The following is an 18,331-nucleotide window of genomic DNA, read 5'->3' as shown; positions in this document are numbered from 1 at the left end:
TGGGGAAGAGTGTTTATTGGGAATAGAGGATGATTGAGAAGAGAGAAGAGAGTGAGTGGAGGTAGGTGGGGATCCTGTGGGGTCCACAGATCCTGAGGTGTTTAAGGATTTACAACCTTGCACCAAATTAGGCATGTAAAATGCCCTTGCACACAACTCTGGGCGTTCAGCGCCAGGTTGGTGCCCATTTTGGGTGTTCAACGCCCATTTGTTGCCTATTTCTGGCGTTGAACGCCAGAACCATGCTTGTTCTGGGCGTTCAGCGCCAGCTCTTCTCCAGGGTGCAATTCTGGCGTTCAGCGCCCAGATGCTGCCCATTTTGGGCGTTCAGCGCCCAGATACTGCCCATTTTGGGCGTTCAGCGCCAGAACCATGTTCTGTTCTGGCGTTGAACGCCAGACAGGTGCTTCCTCCAGGGTGTGATTTTTCTTCCGCTGTTTTTGATTCTGTTTCTAAATTTTTCGTTTATTTTGTGACTCCATATGATCATGAACCTAAGAAAACATGAAAAACAAAAATAAAATTAGATAAATAAACATTGGGTTGCTTCCCAACAAGCACTTCTTTAATGTCAATAGCTTGACAGTGGGCTCTCATGGAGCCTCACAGATATGCAGAGCTTTGTTGAGACTCCCCAACACCAAACTTAGAGTTTGGATATGGGGGTTTGACACCAAACTTAGAGTTTGGTTGTGGACTCCCAACACCAAACTTAGAGTTTGACTGTGGGGGCTTTGTTTGACTCTGCTTTGAGAGAAGCTTTTTATGCTTCCTCTCCATGGATGCAGAGAGAGATCCTTGAGTTGTAAACACAAGGTTGTCCTCATTTATTTGAAGGATCAATTCTCCTCTGTCCACATCAATCACAACTCTTGCTGTGGCTAGGAAAGGTCTTCCTAGGATGATGGATTCATCCTTATCTTTTCCAGTATCTAGGACTATGAAATTAGTAGGGATGTAAAGGCCTTCAACCTTTACTAACACGTCCTCTACTTGTCCATAAGCCTGTTTTCTTGAATTGTCTACCATCTCTAATGAGATTTTAGTAGCTTGCACCCCAAAGATTCTCAGTTTCTCTATTACAGAGAGGGGCATGAGGTTTATTCCTGAACCAAGGTCACACAGAGCCTTAAAGATCATGGTGCCTATGGTACAAGGTATTAAGAACTTTCCAGGATCCTGTTTCTTCTGAGGCAATGTCAGTTGATCTAGATCACTTAGTTCATTGGTGAACAAGGGAGGTTCATCTTCCCAAGTCTCAATACCAAATAATTTGGCATTTAGCTTCATGATTGCACCAAGGAACTTGGCAGCTTGCTCTTCAGTAACATCCTCATTTTCTTCAGAAGAGGAATACTCATCAGAGCTCATGAATGACATAAGGAGGTTCAATGGAATCTCTATGGTCTCTAGATGAGCCTCAGAGTCCTTTGGTTCCTCAGAGGGAAGCTCCTTATTGATCACTGGACGTCCCAGGAGGTCTTCTTCCTTGGGATTCACGTTCTTCTCCTCTCTTGTGGGTTCGGCCATGGTAATTAATTCAATGGCCTTGCACTCTCCTTTTGGATTCTCTTCTGTATTGCTTGGGAGAGTACTAGGAGGGATTTCAGTGATCCTTTTACTCAGCTGGCCCACTTGTGCTTCCAAATTTCTAATGGAAGACCTTGTTTCATTCATGAAACTCATAGTGGTCTTAGATAGATCAGAGACTAAATTTGCTAAGCTAGATGGATTCTGCTCAGAATTCTCTGTCTGTTGCTGAGTGGATGATGGAAAAGGCTTGCTATTGCTAAACCTGTTTCTTCCACCATTATTAAAACCTTATTGAGGCTTTTGATCCTTCCATGAGAGATTTGGGTGATTTTTCCATGATGGATTGTAGGTGTTTCCATATGGTTCACCCATGTATTTTAACTCTGCTATTGCAGGGTTCTCAGGATCATAAGCTTCTTCCTCAGAAGATACCTCTTGAGTACTGTTGGATGCAGCTTGTATTCCATTCAGACTTTGAGAAATCATATTGACTTGCTGAGTCAATATTTTATTCTAAGCCAATATGGCATTTAGAGTATCCATTTCAAGAACTCCCTTCTTCATAGGCGTCCCATTACTCACAGGATTCCTCTCAGAAGTGTACATAAACTGGTTATTAGCAACCATGTCAATGAGTTCTTGAGCTTCTGCAGGCGTTTTCTTTAGGTGAATGGATCCACCTGCAGAAGTATCCAATGACATCTTTGATAGCTCAGATAAACCATCATAGAATATATCCAGGATGGTCCATTCTGAAAGCATGTCAGAAGGACACTTTTTGGTCAGCTGCTTGTATCTTTCCCAAGCTTCATAGAGGGATTCACCTTCTTTCTGTTTGAAGGTTTAAACATCATCTCTAAGCTTGCTCAGCTTTTGAGGAGGAAAGAACTTGGCTAAGAAAGCCGTGACCAGCTTATCCCAAGAGTTCAGGCTGTCTTTGGGTTGATAGTCCAACCATATTCTAGCTCTGTATCTTACAGCAAAAGGGAAAAGCATGAGCCTGTAGACTTCAGGATCTACTCTATTAGTCTCAACAGTATCACAGATCTGCAAGAATTCAGTTAAGAACTGAAAAGGATCTTCAGATGGAAGTCCATGAAACTTGCAGTTTTGCTGCATCAGAGAAACTAGCTGAGGTTTCAGCTCAAAATTGTTTGCTCCGATGGTAGGAATGGAGATGCTTCTTCCATGTAAATTGGAATTAGGTGCAGTAAAGTCACCAAGCATTCTCCTTGCATTATTGTTGTTGGGTTCGGCTGCCATCTCCTTTACTTGTTCGAAATTTTCAATAAGGTTGTCTCTGGATTGTTGTAATTTAGCTTCTCTTAGTTTTCTCTTCAGAGTCCTTTCAGGTTCTGGATCAGTTTCAACAAAAATGCCTTTTTCTTTGTCCCTGCTCATAAGAAAGAGAAGAGAAAAAGAAAAGAAGAGGAATCCTCTATGTCACAGTAAAGAGGTTCCTTATTGTTAGTAGAAGAAAAAAAGGAATAGGGGTGAAGAAGAATGAAGAATCCAAACACAAAGGTGATGATAGGAGCAGAGATGTGAGATGAAGAGAAGTGTTAGTAGATGAATAAATAAATAGAAGGGGATGAGAGGAGGGGAGAATTTTCGAAAATAATTTTTGAAAAAGAGTTAGTGATTTTCGAAAATAGTTTTTGAAAAAGGTTAGTAGTTTTTCGAAAATTCAAAAAAAAAATAAAATAATTAGTCTAATTAAAAAGAAATTTTGAAAAAGAGGAAAGATTTTTTTCGAAAATTAGAGAGAGAGAGTTAGTTAGGTAGTTTTGAAAAATTTAGGAAACAAACAAAAAGTTAGTTAGTTAGTTGAAACAAATTTGAAAATCAATTTTGAAAAGATAAGAAGTTAGGAAGTTAGAAAAGATATTTTGAAAATCAAATTTTTGAAAAAGATAAGATAAGAAGATATTTTTGAATAGATATGATAGAAATTAGTTTTTGAAAAAGATTTGATTTTTAAAATCTCAATTAATGACTTGATTCACAAGAAATCACAAGATATGATTCTAGAACTTAAAGTTTGAATCTTTCTTAACAAGTAAGTAACAAACTTGAAATTTTTGAATCAAAACATTAATTGATGATGTTATTTTCGAAAATTATGAGATAAAATTAAGAAAAATATTTTTGAAAAATATTTTTATAATTTCGAAAATAACTAAGAAAAATGAAAAAGATTTGATTTTTTGAAAAAGATTTTGAAAAAGATAAGATTTTTAAATTGAAAATTTGATTTGACTCATAAAACAACCAGATTTTAAATTTTTTTTAAAAAAATCAAATCTAATTTTCGAAATTTTAAGAGAGAAAAAGGGAAAGATATTTTTTTTATTTTTGAATTTTTTAATGATGAGAGAGAAAAACATGAAAAAGACTCAATGCATGAAAATTTTGGATCAAAGTATGTGATGAATGCAAGAACACTATGAATGTCAAGATGAACACCAAGAACACTTTCAATGTCAAGATGAACATCAAGAACATGTTTTTGAAAATTTTTATATGCAAAGAAAACATGCAAGACACCAAACTTAGAAATCTTTCATGTTTAGACTCTATGAATGCAAGAATGCATATGAAAAACAAGAAAAGACACAAAACATGAAAACATCAAGATCAAACAAGAAGACTTACCAAGAACAACTTGAAGATCATGAAGAACACTATGAATGCATGAATTTTTTGAAAAATACAAGATGAATATGCAATTGACACCAAACTTATAACATGACACATGACTCAAACAAGAAACACAAAAAATATATTTTTTTATTTTTATGATTTTCTAAATTTTTTGTATTTTTTCGAAAATTATTTGAAAAACAAAAATAAGGATTCCAAAATTTTTAATATGAATTCCAGGAATCTAGCATTCTTAGTCTAAAGCTCCAATCTGAGGGTTAGGCATGGGTTAATAGCCAACCAAGCTTTAGCATATAACATCAGAGAATATACTGCTCATTACTTATCAAAGTAACTTGCCTCTATGCTGATGGTTTGGAAGCCTCAGTCCAAAAGAATTTAGACATGGCTTTATGGCTAGTTAGGCTTCAACATGCTTCATGAAACACTAGAATTCATTCTTAAAAATTTTGAAGAAAAATATATTTTTGAAAACATTTTTTTTTAAATTTTTTCGAAAACAAAGGAGAAATTTTTGAAAGATTTTTGAAAAATTTTTTTGAAAACTTTTTGAAAATAAGAAGGAAATTACCCAATCTAAGCAACAAGATGAACCGTCAGTTGTCCAAACTCGAACAATCCCCAGCAACGGCGCCAAAAACTTGGTATGCGAAATTGTTACTCAGGTTGTGAATTATTGTTCAAAATTGATTCCCTGGCGATGGAACCAAAAACGGATGCACAGAACCATGGTTTAAACATATCTTCACAACATCGCATAACTAACCAGCAAGTGCACTGGGTCGTCCAAGTAATACCTTACGTGAGTAAGGGTCGATCCCACGGAGATTGTTGGTATGAAGCAAGCTATGGTCACCTTGTAAATCTCAGTCAGGCGGATATAAAATAGTTATGGAGTTTTCGAAATTAATACTAAAATAAGGATAGAAATACTTATGTAAATCATTGGTGAGAATTTCAGATAAGCGTATGGAGATGCATTCATTCCTCTGAACCTCTGCTTTCCTGCTGTCTTCATCCAATCAGTCTTACTCCTTTCTATGGCTGGCTTTGTGTAAGGATGTCACCGGTGCCAATGGCTACTTTCAATCCTCTCGGGAAAATGGTCCAAATGCTCTGTCACAGCACGGCTAATCGTCTGGAGGCATCACCCTTGTCGTTGGTTGCATCCTATTCCTCTCTGTGAAAATGGTCCGATGCGCTGTCACTGCATGGCTAATCATCTTGGAGGTTCTCGATCATACTGGAATAGAATTTACTATCCTTTTGCGTCTGTCACTACGCCCAGCACTCGCGAGTTTGGAGTTCGTCACAGTCATTCAATCCCAGAGTCCTACTCGGAATACCACGGACAAGGTTTAGACTTTCCGGACTCTCATAAATGTCGCCATCAATCTAGCTTATACCACGAAGATTCTGATTAAGAGATCTAAGAGATACTCATTCAATCTAATGTAGAACGGAAGTGGTTGTCAGGCACGCATTCATAGGGAATGATGATGATTGTCACGTTCATCACATTCAGGTTGAAGTGCGAATGAATATCTTAGAAGCGAAATAAGATGAATTGAATAGAAAACAGTAGTACTTTGCATTAATCTTTGAGGAACAGTAGAGCTCCACACCTTAATCTATGGAGTGCAGAAACTCTACCGTTGAAAATACATAAGTAATGAAGGTCCAGGCATGGCCGAATGGCCAGCCCAAAACGTGATCAATAGATCAAAAGATAATCCAAAGATGATTCCAAAGATGTCTAATACAATAGTAAAAGGTCCTATTTATAATAAACTAGCTACTAGGGTTTACAGAAGTAAGTAATTGATGCATAAATCCACTTCCGGGGCCCACTTGGTGTGTGCTTGGGCTGAGCTTGAAGTCTACACGTGGAGAGGTCATTCTTGGAGTTGAACGCCAGCTTTTGTGCCAGTTTGGGCGTTGAACTCCACTTTGTAACTTGTTTCTGGCGCTGGACGCCAGAATTGGGCAGAGAGTTGGCGTTGAACGCCATTTTACGTCGTCTAAACTTGGTCAAAGTATGGACTATTATATATTGCTGGAAAGCCCTGAATGTCTACTTTCCATCGCAATTGGAAGCGCGCCATTTTGAGTTCTGTAGCTCCAGAAAATCCATTTTGAGTGCAGGGAGGTCAGAATCCAACAACATCAGCAGTCCTTCTTCAACCTCTGAATCTGATTTTTGCTCAAGTCCCTCAATTTCAGCCAGAAAATACCTGAAATCACAGAAAAACACACAAACTCATAGTAAAGTCCAGAAATGTGAATTTAACATAAAAACTAATGAAAACATCCCTAAAAGTAACTAGATTCTACTAAAAACATACTAAAAACAATGCCAAAAAGCGTATAACTTATCCGCTCATCAATTACATTCTTTTCTTCTTCTACTCACACAAAGGAATCTCTATACTGTGACATAGAGGATTCCATATTTTCTCTGTTATTCCCTTCTTTGTCATATGAGAAGGAGCAAGGACAAGAACATTCTTGTTGAAGCAGATCCTGAACCTGAAAGGATTCTGAAAAAGAAACTAAGAGAAGTTAAAATACAACAATCCAGAGACAACCTTACAGGAATTTTCGAACAGGAAGAGGAGATGGCAGCCGAAAATAATAATAATGCAAGGAGGATGCTTGGTGACTTTGCTGCACCTAATTCCAATTTACATGGAAGAAGCATCTCAATTCCTACCATTGGAGCAAACAATTTTGAGCTTAAACCTCAATTAGTTTCTCTGATGCAGCAGAACTGCAAGTTCCATGGACTTCCATCTGAAGATCCTTTTCAGTTCTTAACTGAATTTTTGCAGATCTGTGATACTGTTAAGACTAATGGAGTAGATCCTGAAGTCTACAGGCTCATGCTTTTCCCTTTTGCTGTGAGAGACAGAGCTAGAATATGGTTGGATTATCAACCTAAAGATAGCCTGAACTCTTGGGATAAGCTGGTCAAGGATTTCTTAGCCAAGTTCTTTCCTCCTCAAAATCTGAGTAAGTGATAAACCACTATTTTATGGTTTATATTATGTTTAATTATGTGGTTTTATCATGATCATTACCCACTTATTCATTAAATTAGCATGCATATTAAATTTCTTTCCGGAATTTATTACATGTTTGAAAACTGCTTCCTAGAGACTTTAATTATTTAATTTTAATTCTCCTTTATTCCATTCGATGCCGTGATCTGTGTGTTAAGTGTTTCAGATTTTATAGGGCATGAATGAGTTGGAGATTGGGAAGGAAGCTAGCAAAAATGGAAGAAACACAAGAATTTGAGGAGATAACCAGCGAGAAGTGACGCGGTCGCATGGCTCACGCGACCGTGCGAAGGAGAGCAAATCGCAGCGACGCGGTCGCATGGCTCACGCGGCCGCGCAGATTGGAAAGCCCAAGCGACGCGGTAGCGTGGACGACGCGAACGCGTGGCGAGGAAAAGCGCAAGTGACGCGTCCGCATGGATGACGCAATCGCGTGACATGTGCGATCTGCATAATCTGCAGAATTTGCTGGGGGCGATTTTGGACCCTATTTCGACCCAGTTCTCGGCCCGGAACAGCAGACTAGAGTCAGAGAATATGCAGAAACAAACAACACATTCATTGAGAGACAGTTTTAGATCTAGTTTTACTCTCTTAGGTTTTTCTCTCTAGGTTTTAGAATTTTCAATTGATCTTAGCATTGGAACATTGAGAAGAGTTATTTCCTCATCAAGACTTCGTCATTCTAGTTCGTTTTCTCAACTTGGTTTTATTCTTCCATGTTCTTTGTTTTGTTCAATTTTGTCATTCAGATACTTTTATGATTATTTAATGCAAGGATTATTTCTTTTTAATTCAATTTCAATTCCAATAATCAAGTCTTCTTTTAATTCCCTTTCATGTGCTATGGATTTATTATTTACAATGCGTGAGTAGTTTCTTTACTTGATGGGGAGTTGATTAAAAAGGAACTCTTGAGTTGGAAGGATTGAAAGAAAAATTATAATTGGGTTAATTGTTGGATTGTTATCTTGTCACCAACGTCAATCCCTTTGAATTAAGTGGGTTGCAACTTGTGAACAGATCTAGCATTCCAACTTGTTTGACTTTTCCTTACCTAGTAAAGGATAACCAAACAGAGCAACCATTAATTATAATTCAATCTTAAAATCACTCCATCAATAATAGAGATTCCAACTAATCAACTCCCAGTCAAGGCTTTTATTCATATTATTTAAATTTCCTCAATTTACATTCCAATTTACTTAACTCAACTTCTTGGAACATCTGATTAATAAGATAGCACACTTTTCTGCAACTCGTTGGGAGACGACCTGGGACTTAAAACTCCCAGTAATTTTTAATTCAAACTCTCTGTGACATACTTCTAAATTGATAGGCAGATTTTCGGTGAGTTAAGAACTATACTTGCAACGTAACCATTTTAATAATTTTTAATTCACCAGCTTCTGTGTCTCATCAGTAAGCTTAGAGTGGATGTTCAAACCTTCAGACAGAAAGAAGGTGAGTCCCTCTATGAAGCTTGGGAGAGATACAAGGAACTGACCAAAAAGTGTCCTTCTGACATGCTTTCAGAAAGGACCATCCTGGATATATTCTATGATGGTCTGTCTGAATTAGCTAAGATGTCATTGGATACTTCTGCAGGTGGATCCATTCACCTAAAGAAAACGCCTGCAGAAGCTCAAGAACTTATTGACATGGTTGCTAACAACCAGTTTATGTACACTTCTGAGAGGAATCCTGTAAGTAATGGGACACCTCAGAAGAAGGGAGTTCTTGAGATTGATACTCTGAATGCCATATTGGCTCAGAATAAAATATTGACTCAACAAGTCAATATGATTTCTCAGAGTCTGAATGGAATGCAAGCTGCATCCAACAGTACTCAAGAGGCATCTTCTGAAGAAGAAGCTTATGATCCTGAAAATCCTGCAATAGCAGAGGTGAATTACATGGGTGAATCATATGGAAACACCTATAATCCCTCATGGAGAAATCACCCAAATATCTCATGGAAGGATCAACAAAAGCCTCAACAAGGCTTTAATAATGGTGGAAGAAATAGGTTTAACAATAGTAAACCTTTTCCATCATCCACTCAGCAACAGACAGAGAACCCTAAACAAAATACCTCTAATTTATCAAACTTAGTCTCTGATCTATCTAAGGCCACTGTGAGTTTCATGAATGAAACAAGGTCCTCCATTAGAAATTTGGAAGCACAAGTGGGCCAGCTGAGTAAAAGGATCACTGAAATCCCTCCTAGTACTCTCCCAAGCAATACAGAAGAAAATCCAAAAGGAAAGTGCAAGGCCATTGAATTGACCATCATGGCCAAACCCACAAGAGAGGAGAAGGACGTGAATCCCAAGGGGGAAGACCTCCTGGGACGTCCAGTGATCAATAAGGAGTTTCCCTCTGAGGAACCAAAGGAATCTGAGGCTCATCTAGAGACCATAGAGATTCCATTGAACCTCCTTTTGCCCTTCATGAGCTCTGATGAGTATTCCTCTTCTGAAGAGAATGAGGATGTTACTGAAGAGCAAGTTGCCAAGTTCCTTGGTGCAATCATGAAGCTGAATGCCAATTTATATGGTAATGAGACTTGGGGAGATGAACCTCCCCTGTTCACCAATGAACTAAATGCATTGGATCAACTGAGATTGCCTCAGAAGAAACAGGATCCTAGAAAGTTCCTAATACCTTGTACCATAGGCACCATGACCTTTGAGAAGGCTCTATGTGACCTTGGGTCAGGGATAAACCTCATGCCCCTCTCTATGATGGAGAAACTGGGAATCTTTGAGGTACAAGCTGCTAAAATCTCATTAGAGATGGCAGACAACTCCAGAAAACAAGCTTATGGACAAGTAGAGGACATGTTAGTAAAGGTTGAAGACCTTTACATCCCTGCTGATTTCATAATCCTAGATATTGGGAAGGATGAGGATGAATCCATCATCCTTGGAAGACCCTTCCTAGCCACAGCAAGAGCTGTGATTGATGTTGACAGAGGTGAACTAGTCCTTCAATTGAATGAGGACTCCCTTGTGTTTAAAACTCAAGGTCATCCTTCTGTAAACATGGAAAAGAGGCACAGTAAGCTTCTCTCAAAATAGAGTCATACAGAGCCCCCACAATCAAACTCTAAGTTTGGTGTTGGGAGGCCTCAGCCAAACTCTAAGTTTGGTGTTGAACTCCCATATCCAAACTCTAAGTTTGGTGTTGGGAGTCTATAAAATTGACCTGATCACCTGTGAGGCTCCATGAGAGCCCACTGTCAAGCTATTGACATTAAAGAAGCGCTTGTTGGGAGGCAACCCAATTTTTATTTATCTAATTTTATTTTTATTTTTATTGTTCTTTCATGTTTTATTAGGATCATGATCATGTGGAGTCACAAAATAAATCAAACAATTAAAAACAGAATAAAAAACAGCAGAAGAAAAATCACACCCTGGAGGAAGGACTTACTGGCGTTTAAACGCCAGTAAGGAGTATCTAGCTGGCGTTCAACGCCAGAACAGAGCATGGATCTGGCGTTGAACGCCCAAAACAAGCAGCATCCTGGCGTTCAGAGACCAGGAATGCACACTGAGGAAAACTGGCGCTGAACGCCAGAAACAAGCATAGAACTGGCGTTCAACGCCAGAAACATGCTGCATCTGGGCGCTGAACGCCCAGAACAAGCATCAATTCGGCGTTTAAATGCCAGAATTGCATGCAAAGGCATTTTACATGCCTAATTGGTGCAGGGATGTAAATCCTTGACACCTCAGGATCTGTGGACCCCACAGGATCTATACATACCTCTACTCACGTTCCCTCCTCAGAATCCTATATCACCCTCTCTCTCTCTCCATTCACAGTCATCCCTTCTGTTTTCTATTCACCACTCACATCCATACACCCCACCTACCTTCAAAATTCAAAATTTCTTTCCCACCCAAGCCCACCCATATAGCCGAATACACACATCCCTCCATCTCCTCCATATCTTCTTCTTCTTCTACTATTCTTTCTTCTTTTGCTCGAGGGCGAGCAACATTCTAAGTTTGGTGTGGTAAAAGCATAGCTTTTTGTTTTTCCATTACCATTGATGGCACCTAAAGACTGGAGAAACCTCTAGAAAAGGGAAAGGGAAGACAAAAGCTTCCACCTCCGAGTCATGAGAGATGGAGAGATTCATCTCAAGGGTCTATAGCTCAGTGGTAGAACATTTGACTGCAAATCAAGAGATCCCTAAGATACCTCAGGGGATACATTTTCATCCACACAATTATTGGGAGCAACTAAGGGTGGAACATCAAGAGCACTCCGTCATCCTTCATAAAATTAGAGAAGATCAAAGAGCTATGAGAGAGGAGCAACAAAGACAAGGAAGAGACATAGAAGAGCTCAAGGACATCATTGGTTCCTCAAGAAGGAAACACCACCATCACTAAGGTGGACTCATTCCTTGTTCTTACATTCTCTATTTTTCGTTTTCTTATGTTAAATGTTTATCTATGTTTGTGTCTTCACTATGTGATCATTAGTATTTAAGTATCTATGCCTTAAAGTAGTGAATATGAATCCATCACCTCTCTTAAATGAAAAATGTTTTAATTCAAAAGAACAAGAAGTACATGAGTTTCGAATTTATCCTTGAACTTAGTTTAATTATTTTGATGTGGTGACAACACTTTTTGTTTTCTGAATGAATGCTTGAACAGTGCATATGTCTTTTGAATTTGATGTTTAAGAATGTTAAATATGTTGGCTCTTGAAAGAATGATGACAAGGAGACATGTTATTTGATAATCTGAAAAATCATAAAAATGATTCTTGAAGCAAGAAAAAGCAGTGAATACAAAAGCTTGCAAAAAAAAATAGAAAAAAAATAGCGAAAAAAAAAAAGAAAAAGCAAGCAGAAAAAGCCAAAAGCTCTTAAAACCAGAAGGCAAGAGCAAAAAGCCAATAACCCTTAAAACCAAAAGGCAAGGGTAAATAAAAAGGATCCCAAGGCTTTGAGCATCAGTGGATAGGAGGGCCTAAAGGAATAAAATCCTGGCCTAAGCGGCTAAACCAAGCTGTCCCTAACCATGTGCTTGTGGCGTGAAGGTGTCAAGTGAAAACTTGAGACTGGGCGGTTAAAGTCAAGGTCCAAAGCAAAAGAAGAGTGTGCTTAAGAACCCTGGACACCTCTAATTGGGGACTTTAGCAAAGCTGAGTCACAATCTGAAAAGGTTCACCCAATTATGTGTCTGTGGCATTTATGTATCCGGTGGTAATACTGGAAAACAAAGTGCTTAGGGCCACGACCAAGACTCATAAAGTAGCTGTGTTCAAGAATCAACATACTGAACTAGGAGAATCAATAACACTATCTGAACTCTGAGTTCCTATATATGCCAATCATTCTGAACTTCAATGGATAAAGTGAGATGCCAAAACTATTCAAGAGGCAAAAAGCTACAAGTCCCGCTCATCTGATTGGAGCTATATTTCATTGATAGTTTGGAATTTATAGTATATTCTCTTCTTTTTATCCTATTTGATTTTCAGTTGCTTGGGGACAAGCAACAATTTAAGTTTGGTGTTGTGATGAGTGGATAATTTATACGCTTTTTGGCATTGTTTTTAGTAGGATCTAGTTACTTTTAGGGATGTTTTTATTAGTTTTTATGTTAAATTTACATTTCTAGACTTTACTATGAGTTTGTGTGTTTTTTTGGGATTTCAGGTATTTTCTGGCTGAAATTGAGGGACTTGAGCAAAAATCAGATTCAAAGGTTGAAGAAGGACTGCTGATGTTGTTGGATTCTGACCTCCATGCACTCAAAGTGGATTTTCTGGAGCTATAGAACTCAAAATGGCGCGCTTCTAATTGCGTTGGAAAGTAGACATCCAGGGTTTTCCAGCAATATATAATAATCCATACTTTGGCCAAGTTTAGATGACGCAAAAGGGCATTGAACACCAGTTCTACGCTACAGTCTGGAGTTAAACGCCAGAAACACGTCACGAACCAGAGTTGAACGCCAAAAACACATTACAACTTGGCGTTCTACTCCAGAAGAAGCCTCTGCACATGTAACATTCAAGCTCAGCCCAAGCACACACCAAGTGGGCCCCAGAAGTGGATTTATGCATCAATTACTTACTTCTGTAAACCCTAGTAGCTAGTCTAGTATATATAGAACTTTTTATCATTGTATTCGTAGTCTTGGTTACTCCGGTTCCCCTCTGGGGCCGAGACCAATGAACTCCATTATCACTTATGTATTTTCAACAGTAGAGTTTCTACACTCCATAGATTAAGGTATGGAGCTCTGCTGTTCCTCATGATTTAATGCAAAGTACTACTGTTTTATATTCAATTCAACTTATTCCGCTTCTAAGATATCCATTTGCACCCAAGAACATGATGAATGTAATGATTATGTGACGCTCATCATCATTCTCACTTATGAACGCGTGCCTGACAAACACTTCCGTTCTACATGCAAACAAGCTAGAATGAATATCTCTTAGATATCTAATACAGGAGACCGAGTCCGAGATATTAGAGTCTTCGTGGTATAAGTTAGAAACCATGGATGGCCATTCCTGAGATCCGGAAAGTCTAAACTTTGTTTGTGGTATTCCGAGTAGGATCTGGGAAGGGATGGATGTGACGAGCTTCAAACTCGCGAGTGCTGGGCGTAGTGACAGACGCAAAAGGATAGTAAATCCTATTCCAGTATGATCGAGAACCTCCAGATGATTAGCCATGCAGTGACAGCGCATTGGACCATTTTCACAAGAGAGGATGGGAAGTAGCCATTGACAACAGTGATGCCCTACATACAGCTTGCCATGGAAAGGAGTAGGACTGGTTGAATGAAGACAGCAGGAAAGCAGAGGATCTGAGGAACGAAAGCATCTCTATACGCTTATCTGAAATTCTCACCAATGATTTACATAAGTATTTCTATCTTTATTTTCTATTTATTTATTATTATTATTCGAAAACTCCATAACCATTTGATATTCGCCTGACTGAGATTTACAAGATGACCATAGCTTGCTTCATACCAACAATCTCCGTGGGATCGACCCTTACTCACGTAAGGTTTTATTACTTGGACGACCTAGTGCACTTGCTGGTTAGTTGTGCGAAGTTGTGAAGTTATGTTTGGACCATGGTATTGTGCACCAATTTTGGCGCCATTGCCAGGGAGAGAATGAGCAACAAATTTTACAACCTCAGAGTAACAATTTCGCGTACCACTAGACTTCTTTCACTTATGTATTTTCTACGGTGGAGTTTCTACATCCCATAGATTAAGGTGTGGAGCTCTATTGTTCTTCATGAATTAATGCCATTACTACTGTTTTCTATTCAATTCATGCCTACTTCTTCTCCAAGATATACTCTCGTACTTAATTCAGTTAAGTCAGAATGAAGGGGTGACCCGTGACAATCACCCAATCTTTGTTACTCGCTTAGCCAAGATTCGCGTGCCTGACAACCACAAAGCCGTCTACATGATGTTCAACGTAGTCATTGGACGACAGCTGGAGTATATTCTCTTGGATATCTAATACACAGACCGAGTTCGTGAGATTAGTATCTTCGTGGTATAGGCTAGAATTATTGGCAGCCATTCCTGGGATCCGGAAAGTCTAAACCTTGTCTATGGTATTCCGAGTAGGATCCGGGTAGGGATGACTGTGATGAGCTTCAAACCTGCGAATTTTGGGCGCAAGTGACAGTGTGCAAAAGGATCAATGGATTCTATTACGACGCTAGCGGGAACTGACAGATGATTAGCCATGCGATAGCTGTTCCGAGAGTTACCTGAAACTGTAGGTCGATCTCGGACGAGATCTTCTGTGCTGGTCGGAGATGACGTGTCCGACTGGTGGGCGGCGGCCGGAGCTGTCGTGTCCGACTTGTGGGGTTGGCCGCACTGCTGATCCTTCGTCACCGGAGGGTGGTGGTACCTGTAAGGGACTCCGATGCTTAAGTTAGCAAGGGTATTAAGCAGGTTTTTAGTAGAATCAGAGTATGAGTTATACCTGGGTGCTTCAGTGTATTTATAATGGTTGTGGGCTGACCTTTTTAGGTAAGATAAGTTAGTTATCTTATCTTATCTTATCTTATCTTTGGGTGAGGTCAGCTTATCTTTAAGGGAACCGCCTTTATCTCTATAGACTTGGACTGCATTTGGATGTGGGTCGTGTTCCTCTGTTTGGGCCCTTTACTGGGCTTTCCTGTTAATTTGGCCGATCTCTTTGAGAAGAGGTTGGATAGTTGGACCTGAAGAGGTCAGTCACCTTGTCACTAATCATCCCGGGTCGGACAGCTCGACCCAGGGTATGAACAGTGCCCCTGCTCGAGCTCGGTCTTTTCTTTTTGAGATCAAGTCTTAGTCTTAGGACTTCGATCCTTCTTGGGTGAAGCCGAACTCGAGCATTTGTCGACTTCTTTCGTTGTAGAATCTTCCTTTTTGAATGTGGAACGTTTTCTTCTGAAAGCGCGCGCTTTTGTATTAGCGCTCTGTTCTTGGGAACGTGCGAGGGTTGAATGCCCTCATTAATTGGTTTTAATTGCCTCATTTCTCTTAGCCTCTTTATTTTGAATTTCACATTTCAGAAAAACGATTTCTTTTCTCCGTAACCTCCCTGTTCTTCTCTCCTTCTGTTTTCGCCTAGGGTTTGTAGCTTTCGCCTCTTTCCTTGCGACATTGCTTGGTTATTGTTTACTCCTGGCTGCGGAAGGGCGATTCCAGATTCTGCTCTTCTTTTCAGCTTTCTCTCGAGGCTTTCTGCTTTTTCCAGGTTGGTTTTTTCTTACTTTCTTGTTCTCATCATTTTTCTGGTAAAACTTTGATTCTGAATATATGTTGAAAAGTTTGAACCTTTCTGTGGTCTTTGTGTTTGTTCGTCATTGTGATGTATTTTTTGGCCTCCTTTTCGTCTTTATGCGTACTCCTAGAACTTCTGTAGAGTCTTTTTAGGGCTTTGCATGTTTTGCTACTTGCTTCTGGTTGTTTTTTTATACTCGAAAACTGCATTTGTTTACTTCTGCAAAGATTGCCCCTTGATTTTTGCCCTATTGGTATCTTTTTCTTGCTGCTGAACTTTTGTAATAGAAGATTGGTGCTTCTTTTGACTTTACTTCGTTTGGGGGAATTTTATTTGTCTGAGGACAGGGTTGCGTCTTTGATGATATTTTGTTGCTTAGTAGATTCGTTTGTTGATTAAAACTGGGGTGGCGAGTCTGGAAGGTAGTTTATTTTGATGACTTTGCTCGATTTGTGGCTCGCAGCTTTCTTTTCAGAGTGTCGCTTTAGTTACAGATCACAAAAGAGAGGTTTATTGTTTTTCTGTTAGGATGTATGTGAGCTTGTAGGTTTTCCTAAATCCTTGTTCCATAACTTGCCTCCAAAAGGTGCCCCTGGATCTTTAGTGTGGGTCCTGGGGTTTTCTTTTGTTGCTTGTATTGCTCTGTGTCATTCTTGTCCGAGCTGTTCTGATATGGTTTGTTTTTGACTTTATCGGAGATGTTTGGGTTAGTAATCTATTTTCTTCTTTTCTTGCTGTAGGACTAGTTGACCTCATGTCTTCTCGCAAGAACATTGTTGAGACATCTTCCCAAGTCCTTGAGGGCATGGCTGATTGGGTAGATTCGATGGTTCTTTTGTGTGTTTTTTTGGTTGACTCCGAATTTTGTCAGCAGCTTAGGCAATTTCATAGGGTTTGTAGTAGTGGTAGTGAGGAAAAGAATTATGAGCTTGTACCCCCCACTCCTGAAGAGAGTTTGTTTCTCTACTCGAGTTAGTGGAGACCGTCCTTTTTTCTATGCATACGATTACTTTTTTGGTCAGATGAATATCACCATTCCTTTTACTCCTTTTGAGACCAATCTGTTGTGGTCTTGCAATGTAGCTCCATCCCAACTTCACCCCAATTCTTGGGGTTTTATAAAGATCTTTCAATTGCTGTGTTGTGAGTTTGACGTCCCTACTTCGCAATCCCTTTTCTTTTATTTGTTTATCTTGACAAAACCTGGGGTAGTGAAGAAAAAGGCTGCCTGGGTTTCTTTCCGAGCTTCGCAAGGGAAGAAAGTTTTTCTATGTATGACAAGTCGTTTCGTGATTTTAAGAACTATTTCTTCAAGGTCTGAGCTGTTGAAGAAGCTCGTCCCTTTTTTCTGGATGAGAATGATGAGCCCACTTTTCCTTTAGAGTGGCAAAAGAACGTTGTTGTGTCGAGGTATTCCTAGGAGATGTTGGACGAGGTCGAGCAGGCCTTTGTGACTGTGTTGGAGGAGAATTGGCGAGAGCCTCCCTATCTTGATACCAAAAAATTCTTAGGGGACCCCTCACTCCTTCGAGATGAGCTGGGTAGTGTTCAATTTTGGCTTTCCTTGTTTTGTTGAGTTTATTTCTTTACGAGCTCTTTTTTGATTTGTAACTTGGTTTCCTGCTGTGATGTTTTGTTTGCAGAGATGATTAAGAATAAGGAATCCATGAAGGCCTTTAAGAGGGCAAGAAAGGCCACTGTAGCTCAAAACGTCTCAGCTAAGGCAACCGGTGAGGGATCATCTCAAGTTCAGTCGAAGCCGGCCATACCGAACTCGCCGGGGGTGAGGAAGGTAATCCCTACTCCCCGGGTTCGTTTGGCTGATCCTCCTCAAGTTTCTGTTACTACTTCTGGTGCTCCTCCAAACAAAAAACAAAAAACAACTGAGCCTTTCAACCTTGATGTCCCTGACTTTGACACAGTTGAGTTTGTCGATCAGCAAATTAGTCCTTACGATACCATTCCTACCGACGATGTCTCTCTCCTTCGCTACTTGGATTTTATTACTCGGAGTAGCATCAAGATGGCACATATGGGAGCTGCCCCATACCGAACTGCCCAATACCTCCCTCTTCATGCTACCAAAGCTTTTATAGAGGAGGCTAAGCAAGAGTTCGACCGTATGAAGGGTTTGAAGGAGGAGCTCCAAGTGAAAGTGACCAAACTGGAGAAGGAGCTGGAGACCGAAAAGGCTAGTTCTGTTGCTTTGGCGGCTTCTGTGAGGTTGGCTGAGGATACCACCTTGAGGCACAAGAATAGCTATGTTACGGCCT

General features: G+C 39.7%; 2 non-coding genes across 2 annotated transcripts; one reads left to right on the top strand and one right to left on the bottom strand.

Annotated features, from left to right (window-relative positions):
• Positions 1-2,289: 2,289 nt before the first annotated feature.
• On the top strand, positions 2,290-2,397 carry LOC148574163 (small nucleolar RNA R71). Its single transcript, XR_015906285.1, has one exon. It is a non-coding gene; the product is annotated as a small nucleolar RNA R71 (small nucleolar RNA).
• Positions 2,398-8,683: 6,286 nt separating this feature from the next.
• LOC148574162 (small nucleolar RNA R71) lies at positions 8,684-8,791 on the bottom strand. Its single transcript, XR_015906708.1, has one exon. It is a non-coding gene; the product is annotated as a small nucleolar RNA R71 (small nucleolar RNA).
• Between the last annotated feature and the right edge of the window lie 9,540 nt (positions 8,792-18,331).

Source organism: Arachis ipaensis, chromosome B2 (assembly GCF_059453495.1).
Source record: "Arachis ipaensis isolate K30076 ecotype BB chromosome B2, ASM5945349v1, whole genome shotgun sequence".
Classification (NCBI taxonomy): domain Eukaryota; kingdom Viridiplantae; phylum Streptophyta; class Magnoliopsida; order Fabales; family Fabaceae; genus Arachis; species Arachis ipaensis.
The sequence above is the reverse complement of the archived record's forward strand: the minus strand, read 5'-3'. Positions and strand labels throughout refer to the sequence as shown.